The following is a 9,361-nucleotide window of genomic DNA, read 5'->3' on the forward strand; positions in this document are numbered from 1 at the left end:
AGCTGTGCCTTCACTCCTATTTAATGACAGTTAAGTGGTGAAATGCTGTCTTCTTGAAATGCTTCCCCCTCCTCTTAGCAAACACGACGTAACATGCAATTTTTACAGTGACTTGTAGCATATTTTTACTCCTGAAATATAACCCTTCCTTTTTAGTCTTCCTTAATCATAGTGATTTTGTGGAGAATACCAAATTTTCCATTCTTGGACTTAAAGCATGACTTTTTCCTTATTTCCTTCAGCATTACTTGTCCTGCCTAAAAATAGACAGGTAGAGTCCAAAAGTATCCAGTGGAGCCTTAAGGGAAGGTTTCTTAGAGGGAAGCCAACAGCCAGGCCTGATTTATTCACCCAGTCTTGTTGTTTGTGCAGTTCCACCCTCCACAAGGTTCCTGTTCCCCAGGCTTCCTTCTCATTCACTCACCCGGCTTTTTCAGTACAGCCACTTGCGAGGGCCCCTTACCCAGTCTTCAGGGAAAGCTGCAAAAGCTGGGGAGTGCTGTGGCCACTTTCAAACCCTCAGCCCATGAGAGTGACTCCTCTCCCACAGGGAGGAAGGTGGATGTAGGTCATTTCTTTTGAGGGATCTGCCAACCTGCTCTGCCTTCTGCAACCAGCCCACGCCTGCTGCCTGGGAGTGCAGGCGTCTCCCTTGGCCCCAGCCCTGCAAGCTGGGGGCAGGGCTCACTGTGGCAGCAGAGGAGGGATTGGCAATCCCAAACAAAATTTTCTTCTTCCTTCTTCCTGTCAAGTCATCCTATTCCTCCCACCAGGTTGCAAATGGCAGATTGTACGTCAGCCCCAGAGTGGGAAAGCTTGGGGTTTGTTTTATGACTTCCAAAGTCAACAAAAAGGTTGCATGTTAAACCAGACCTGTAAGGTCTTGCAACTTCATGGGACCTTACTGTCTGTAATGTAAAGGGTTTGAGATAGTTCTCAGCACAGTATTAGAGGCTAAAGGAAGAAATAGAGAAAATGGACTCATCTCGGGTCTGATCAGCAGTTGTTCTGCATTTTGGTGTAGGAGGTCTTGATACAGCCTGAGTTTGAGGCCAGCCACGTATGGGGGTGCCCATCTCATTACTCTCCTCTGGGAAGATCATAGTCGTGATGCTGATTTTTAGATGTAAGTAAGCTTCTGAATGCAGAATTTTGAGAGAATCCCAAACTGACATCTTTTTTTGTGGAGGGTGGAGCAGTGGAACATGAGGCTTGAGAGAAAAATTGCAGGGTCTTTGAAGTGCAAAGTTTTGAAGTTTAAAAAAGCCAGCAAATTTCTGTTGCAGTTCACTGTCTGTGGAAAATCTGGAAGGTAAGACTTTTCACCAAAGGGTGTAGATAAAATATTTAAAAGTAGCACACTGGGGAAGTGTGGCTTTCATGTTTTAACTGTGCATGCTGTGGTAGAGAAGGTGAACTTGACCAAAAAAGTGTGTACCAAACAACATTGTCGGTCAGCGCCTTGTTTCTCTTCCACCCAGAGGCTTTAAGTGCGTTCAGATTGCTGACGTAGAATGCATGTGTGGTGGAAGAGGGAGGGAGGAATTTCTCTCTTCCCATTGCTATTGTGTTTTGTTATGTTTTGTGTCTGTTCAGTTTGTCTCTAGGATCATAGAAATGACTCAGAAAGTTATTTCTACAATAGGAGAGCATGGGAAAACACAAACATTGGTCTCTTAAAGAGACATAGTCCTGTTTATTATGCACTGACGTGCCTTACCTTCTAGCCTTTTGGAAATGCTACCATATGAGCTATCTTACTCCTTCCTCTAGACCCCTTTTTAGATTTTGCACCTTAGGCCTTTCTTTTTCGCTCCAGAAAATTATATAAAATTGCCCTACCCTATACTCCTTTCTCATTTTTCTATACTTATCTTCCCCCTCTCTACCTTACCTTCCCCATTTATTGCACCTTTATTCTCTGTTTCCCACACTTTTTCATCTCATTCCTCTTACTATGCTGCCATACACCTAAAACTCACTCTCTAACCAGCGCCACCTCTCTTGTCCTTCAGCTGGGCCTTTTTTCTCAATGGTGTTCACTCATCCACCTAGTGGGCACGTTGCATCTTCCCTCTGGGAGATGTCCTGGTTGTACCAGCTAGGCCTTGGGAAGTACAATTGGGCTAGCTCTGAACAAGCCAGCTTGGGCAGTGTAAGCCTTTGCGACCCTTTGGAGTGTACCTTACAAGTACCAGTGCAGCAGGCTCAGACCTGCTGCTGTGTGCTCAGGCAGGCAGGTATATCCAGTGATGCAGAGAAGAAACATCAGCTCAGCAGCAACCTGCAAGCAACACTGTCTCAGAGCCTCTCTTAGCCCAGCCCCTGATGCCAACCCCTCTTTTCCTGTTGAACATTTGTTCCATACAGTAGGAGCCAAAGATTAAATCTAACTCCTGCCAGTGCCAACCAGGTAGGACAGGTTGATCCTTTATTTACAATTACAGTGAGGCAGCAATTATACTTTAGAGCTGTTTTCTCTTGATGAGGTAGAGTTATTACTCAGATCAGTGTTTAGGTTTTGTTAGCAGACCTCTGGGGCCTGTTCTTCCCTAAAACCCCATGCAGGTTTTCTCATACCTCTTTTCTTCACTTTTTTTTAAATTTTATTTTACTCTAGACTTGTTTAATGTAATCTCATTCTCTGAGTTGCCCAGAGCACAAATATGGCACCCAAAGCCAGTGTTCATTCATGCTTCCTTCTTCCCCTCTTGGTGCTTAGATGTCTGGGCATCCAGACTCCCCTCCCCTGTCTGGTGCATGGATTGAGAAATCTATTAAAATAATTCCTCCCTCTCTCTTTATACTCTTGGGTGTGCCAGCAATGCATTGTTACTCACTAGACATGTGTGCTTGCCTGCTTGAATTACTCTTTGACTTAGCTCCCTCCTCTACTGCTTTTAGAAAAGATAATGTGGTCTCTGGTATTTGGAGATGCTACCTAGCTTGCTTGCTCTGAAATTCTTTAGGAAAGGCACATGCATATTCTGGTGCCTTATGAGCCTTTCTGTTCAGCTACTAGAAACACTAGAGTTGACTCATTGTCCTCACTCTTTTTTATTTCAGTCTCCATCTTCTCTCACTTTTCTCTCGTTCTATTGACTGTATATTTATTTTTGTCACTTTAATCTCTTGTAGTCAACTAGTAAAGCGTGTCATTCCTCTTCTTCCTTTAGAAGAGGAACTTGGTGTCTGCATGGGGGAAGACAAAGGTGTCAACCTGGAAAACTATAGGCCAGTCAGCCTCACCTCCTTCCCTGGAGAGGTGATGGAGCAGTTCATTCTGGAAGTCATCTTCAGGCATGTAGAGGACAAGAAGTTTATCAGCAGCAGTCAGCATGGATTCACCAAGGGGAGAGGTCATGCTTGACTAACCTGATAGCCTTCTATGATGGCCTGACTGGCTGGGACAATGAAGGGAGAGCAGTGGATGTTGTTTACCTCGACTTCAGCAAGGCTTTTGACACTATCCCCCATAACATCCTCATAGGTAAACTTAGGAAGTGTGGGTTGGATGAGTGGCGAGCAAGGTGCATGGAGAACTGGCTGAGGGAGTGAGCTTAGAGGGTCATGATCAACAGCACAGAGCCTGTGACTAGTGGTGTTCCCCAGGGGTCTGTGCTGGGTCCAGTCCTGTTCAACATATTCATCAGTAACCTGGACAAAGCGACAGAGCATACCCCCAGCAAGTTTGCTGATGATACCAAGCTGGGAGGAGTCGCTGATATGCCAAAAGGCTGTCCTGCCATTTGGCGAGACCTGGACAGGCTGGAGAGCTGGGCCGAGGGGAACCTCATGAAATTCAACAAAAGCAAGTGTAAGGTCCTGCGCCTGGGGAGGAACAACCCCACATACCAGTACAGGTTGGGGTTGACCTGCTGGAAAGCAGCTCTGTTGAGAAGGACCTGGGAGTGCTGGTGGACAGCAAGCTGACCCTGAGGCAGCACTGTGCCCTGGTGCAGGTCAGCAGTATCCTGGGGTGCATTAAATGGAGTGTGGTCAGCAGGTCGAGGGAGGTTATCCTCCTCCTATGCTCTAGTGAGGCCACATCTGGAGTGCTGCCTCCAGTCCTGGGCTCCCCAGTTCAATAAGAGAGAGACCAGCGGAGAGCTACCAAGATGAGCAGGGGACTGGAGCACCTCCCTTATGAGGAAAGGCTGAGAGACCAGGGTTTGTTTAGCCTGGAGGAGACTGAGGGGGGATCTCATCAATACTTATAAATATCTGAAGGGTGAGTGTCAAGAGGATGGGCCAGACTCTTTTCAGTGGTGTCCAATGACAGGACAAGGGGCAATAGGCCCAAGTTGGAACACAGGAAGTTCCACCAAAACATGAGAAAAAACTTTACTGTGAGAGTGACAGAGCCCTGGAACAGGCTGCCCAGAGAGGTTGTGGAGTCTCCTTCTCTGGAAATATTCAAAACCTGCCTGGACGCAGTTCCGTGCACCCTGCTCTAGGTGTACTTGCTCAATCACGATCATCAAGATGATCCCCGGAGGTCCCTTCCAACCCCTACTATTCTGTGATTCTGTTGTAGGGCTTTACTAAGGAGATCTGGCTTTGGGTTTGGTTTCTGTACAGCCCGAGAGGAGGAGCTGCTTTTGCAGATAAGAATGGGTTAACAGACATTTCAGTGTGGGTGTCTGGGTGGGGAGACACATAACACTACAGTAAGAAGGCAACAACTCCTTTATTCAACTGAAAAGGTTTATCCTTTTAGATGGATTTGTTTCTCTTTTCATTCTTCTCGAAGATTTAGAAAAGTGTCTTTGACTGCTCTTCTTTTATCAAATGTGAGACAGATCCTTCATGAAGGCAGACTTCAGAAATCCTACTTTTCAGGGCGTATTTTCACAAACAAAATAAGTGTCGTGTAACCTGTCTTTTCAAGAAACTTCAGACCCATTCCTTCACAGAAAAGGGGAGCAGGAGTTTGTATCAACTCTCTCCAGCATCAGTGAAAAAAGACCTCTCGCCACCTTCCCCCATAGTACACGCAGGGAATTCAGATGGAGCAAGTGACCTAAAAACTGAGTAGTGGCAGAGGTTAGACATGCCACACCCTTTTCCATAGGGACAAACTAGCAAAAAGCAACTGGATTTCTAAAGCAGCTACCTAGTCTGTCTGTTCAAGGGCGGAAATTGAACTAAGAATTGTGAATGGGGTGAGAAGACAGCTGAGGAAGCATTAGGGAAAGACTGCTAGGGGTAGGGTGATGTTAGCTACTTAGAATCATAGAATTGCTAAGGTTGGACAAGACCTCGAGGACCATCAAGTGCAACCGTCAACCCAACACTACCATATCTCCTGAACCATGCCCTGAAGTGCTACATCTACATGTCTTTTAAGTACCTCCAGGGATGGCATCTTCACCACCTCTCCGGGCAGCCTGTTCCAATGCCTGACCACTCTTTCAGTAAAGAAATTTTACCTAATATCCAGTCTAAACCTCCCCTAACACAGCTTGAAGCTGTTTCCTCTCGTTCTATCACTAGTAACTTGGGAGAAGGGACCAACACCCACCTCACTACCACCTCCTCTCAGGTAGTTGTAGAGAGCAATAAGGTCTCCCCTCAGCCTCCTCTTCTCCAGGCTAAACAACCCCAGTTCCCTCATCTGTTCCTCGTAAGACTTGTTCTCCAGCCCCTTCCCCAGCTTTGTTGCCCCTCTCTGGGCATGCTTCAGCACCTCAACATCCTTCTTGTAGTGATGGCCCCAAAACTGAACACAGTATTCAAGGTGTGACCTCACCAGTGCCAAGTACAGGGGCACAATCACTTCCCTACTCCTGCTGCCCACACTATTCCTGATACAAGCCAGGATGCCATTGGCCTTCCTGGGCACACTGATGGCTCATATTCAGCCAGCTGTCAACCAACACCCCCAGGTCCTTCTCCTCTGGGCAGCTTTCCAGCCACTCTTCCCAAGCCTGTAGCATTGCATGGGGTTGTTGTGACCCAAGTGCAGGACCTGGCACTTGGCCTTGGTAAACCTCATACGACTGGCCATGGCCTATTGCTCCAGCCTGTCCAGGTCCCTCTGCAGAGCCTTCCTACCGTCGAGCAGATCAACGCTCCCACCCAACTTGGTGTCATCTGCAAACTTGCTGAGGGTGCACTCAATCTCCTCATCCAGATCACTGATAAAGATATTAAACAAGACTGGCCTCAATGCTGAGCCCTGGGGAACCCTACTCATGACTGGCTGCCAACTGGATTTAGCTCTGTTCGTCACAACTCTCTGGGCTTGGTCATCCAGCCAGTTTTTTACCCAGCTAAGAGTACACCCGTCCAAGCCATGAGCCACCAGCTTTTCTAGGAAAATTTTGTGGGAGACAGTGTCAAAGGCTTTGCTAAAGTCCAGGCAGACAACATCCACAGACTTTCCCTCATCCACTAGGTGCGTCACCTGGGCATAGAAGGAGATCAGGTTGGTCAGGTAGACCTGCCTTTCATGAAGCCATGCTGGCTGGGCATTATCCCCTGGTTGTCCTGCACATGCTTGGTGAGCTCACTCAAGATGAATGGTTCCATAACCTTCCCCAGTACCGAGGTCAAGCTGACAGGCCTGTAGTTCCCCAGATTCAACAGACAGACTGATACACAAGGTCTGCAAGGGAGCTTCAACTCACTTGGGTATTAGATGGTTTACCAGGATTTTTGCCTGAGGATTTTCACAACCTAAATGCTTCAGAGTCCTCTGTCTGGGATTTCCCAGTTATAACACAGACATTGAGAATAAGCAGTGAAAGGCCACATCATAGTAATGCTAGCAGAAGAGAATGGAACATACATGTGGTTTTCTGCTGGACAGAAGCATTTTTGTCTTCTGTTCCAGTGAGGGTCCACTAATCAAGAGTCAGGGCTATCCACTGCATGCCCAAAGAGTTCTCAGATAATGAGCCCTTAAATACTGCATTAAAATATTTAAGCATTTATGTGATTTAGCTAGTTCCTCTGTGTAAGTTATAAAATAGCAGTTGATCATAGACACATACAGATGTACAAGCTAACTGGCGCATGCTCAGAGATAATGAATAGCAGTGACAGTTCAACACTGTAAGAAATACATGGGGAAGCCTGCTATTAAAGGTAATGGCTCTCCACTTTATTTGCTCTGAACAGTTTTCATGACCCCTGCACAAGAAAATGTGCTAATTTTAAAGTCATTCCCACAAGTGCCGCTAGCTTAGTAAGGATATTTTAACTTTCATCTTTCAACAGTAGTCCACTAGTTTAAATTATTTTTGCAATCAGTTTTAATGTCCTGTAGACAGATATTCATTATAGGATACAAATTTGTTTTCCTGGGGGTGTTGTGTTACTTTCAAAGGAGGATAAAGGCATACATTTGCCATTGCCTCATGTCTGAGAAAGTCATATCTCTTGTCTTTCGATTTCCTCATCTTTAAAATTACAAAAGAACGTTTCAGGGTGCTGTGAGATTAAATTGCTACTGTTTTGATAGATCATTGCCACTTGTGGAGATATCAGAAATTTGCAAAGAACTGGGCCTTGAAAGAAAGGGTGGTAGACCCTCTGGCCTTTAAGTCATGCATATTAATCCTATAACCATCTTGTAAAGAAAAACACAGTATATACCAGCTTTGTGAAAGGAATTTCACAGCGCAGCTATAAAATAACAGTTAAAGTAGAGGAGAATACAAAACAAACATCACAGAAACTTTCTCTCATTGATTAAAAAAAATCCCATTTTAAACAATAGGACTGGGTGAAATTTAAACAAAGATACCAAACAACATATCAAGCCTCAAATGAACAGCAGAAATATGAACAATTGATGCTTTTTAACTGACACATAGAGAAGGAAATTAAGAGAAAACCAGTATTTTATAGTTATAAGTTTTATTTTGGAAAATGTAAACGTCACTAACCATGCATACAAGTTAAGACGATACTTTACAGTTGTTAGTTTTCTTCGTTATTCCTTTTTGCCCCCCTTTTTTATTGTTGTTGCATAGGACATTATCACAATATATAATCTATGCAGTACAAAATACATAAAAAGTTACAGCAGAGCAAGAATAGATGAACATACAACTGTACAACTGTAATACTTCAATGTAGTGATTTAAAGAGTTGAAAAGTGACCCATGGAAGCATTCACATGCTGCTGATAAAACTGAACAAGTGAAGATGATACCGGTAACATTATAGTTCACCAAAGCTGGAATTATATATGTAAACACATGCACACTTGCTGGCACACATATTCGTCACCCACACAGGCATGCGCTTGTGAAAAAGCATATGTGTGGGCACACACATGTCCCCCAGAATGCATATGTACACAAGTAACTGCAGCTGTAACCAGAGATGAAACTCAACCACAAATCTCAAAAAACAGGTTCACACTTTCCAAATGCAGTAGCTTTCGGATCTAGGATTTTGGTTCAGACCCATCACTAGTTATAATGAAATGGATACCTATTTTTGCTCTGTAGACATCCCTTCATTATTTGGTGTGTAGTATATACACACTGTTGTGTATTTCTGTACACACACATACTGTACAATATACACATATATACGTATTTTTATATATGTGCATATGCTTATATAAATCCATATATATAAATACTTTATATATATAAAACCTATACCAGTGGATGGGCTTTTGCATTCTGTATGCTGGCTTATGGGGTAAACAAGTAAAATTTGGTTATTTTCGTCTGCGCAAGGCTACAGATTTATCCCCAAAAGAGTTAAAAATGCAGATGTTCATCATACCATTCACTGACACAGACTATATGTTAGCACCCAAAGCACAAACAGTTGGTGTGACAGTGTAAAAGAGCACCTGAAAGTGAGTTTGTAGGTATTACCTGATGAAATTGGTAAATCAAATGGCACTGAAGAGGCAAGCTGTAAATATCCAGAGTTCATTTTCCTTATTCTTTCTTCACAAGCCATGTTCCCAAAACAACAATGCACTTCACACAGTACAAATTCTAGAACTCATGGCACGGAACTGGAGAAAAGCAGTTGTGAATGTGAATAGCTAGAAAAACATGTAAGCTCCTCATAAAGCCTTTTACTGCCTGGCTGCAAGAAACACAGAAAACACTTAATATCTGGATAGAAGGTAATGAGGTTTTAAAGGTGTACAGAGGCTGTTATCACTGTTATTGCAAGGGTTAATGCAGTAAAGAGAGTAGGATACATACATGAATTAGGTGTTGCTGTCAAACAGAGGGTTCTGATGACATGTTATAAATATATGCCTTTGCAGTTACGTAATGTAAACAGATACTATGCATATATTATAAAAGCAAGGAACAACTAATTTTCAGCTATAAACGATAAAATCTACCTGCCAGGAGTTTACCAGAACTGCTTC

Source organism: Phalacrocorax aristotelis, chromosome 7, assembly GCF_949628215.1.
Source record: "Phalacrocorax aristotelis chromosome 7, bGulAri2.1, whole genome shotgun sequence".
In the NCBI taxonomy this organism is placed as follows: domain Eukaryota; kingdom Metazoa; phylum Chordata; class Aves; order Suliformes; family Phalacrocoracidae; genus Phalacrocorax; species Phalacrocorax aristotelis.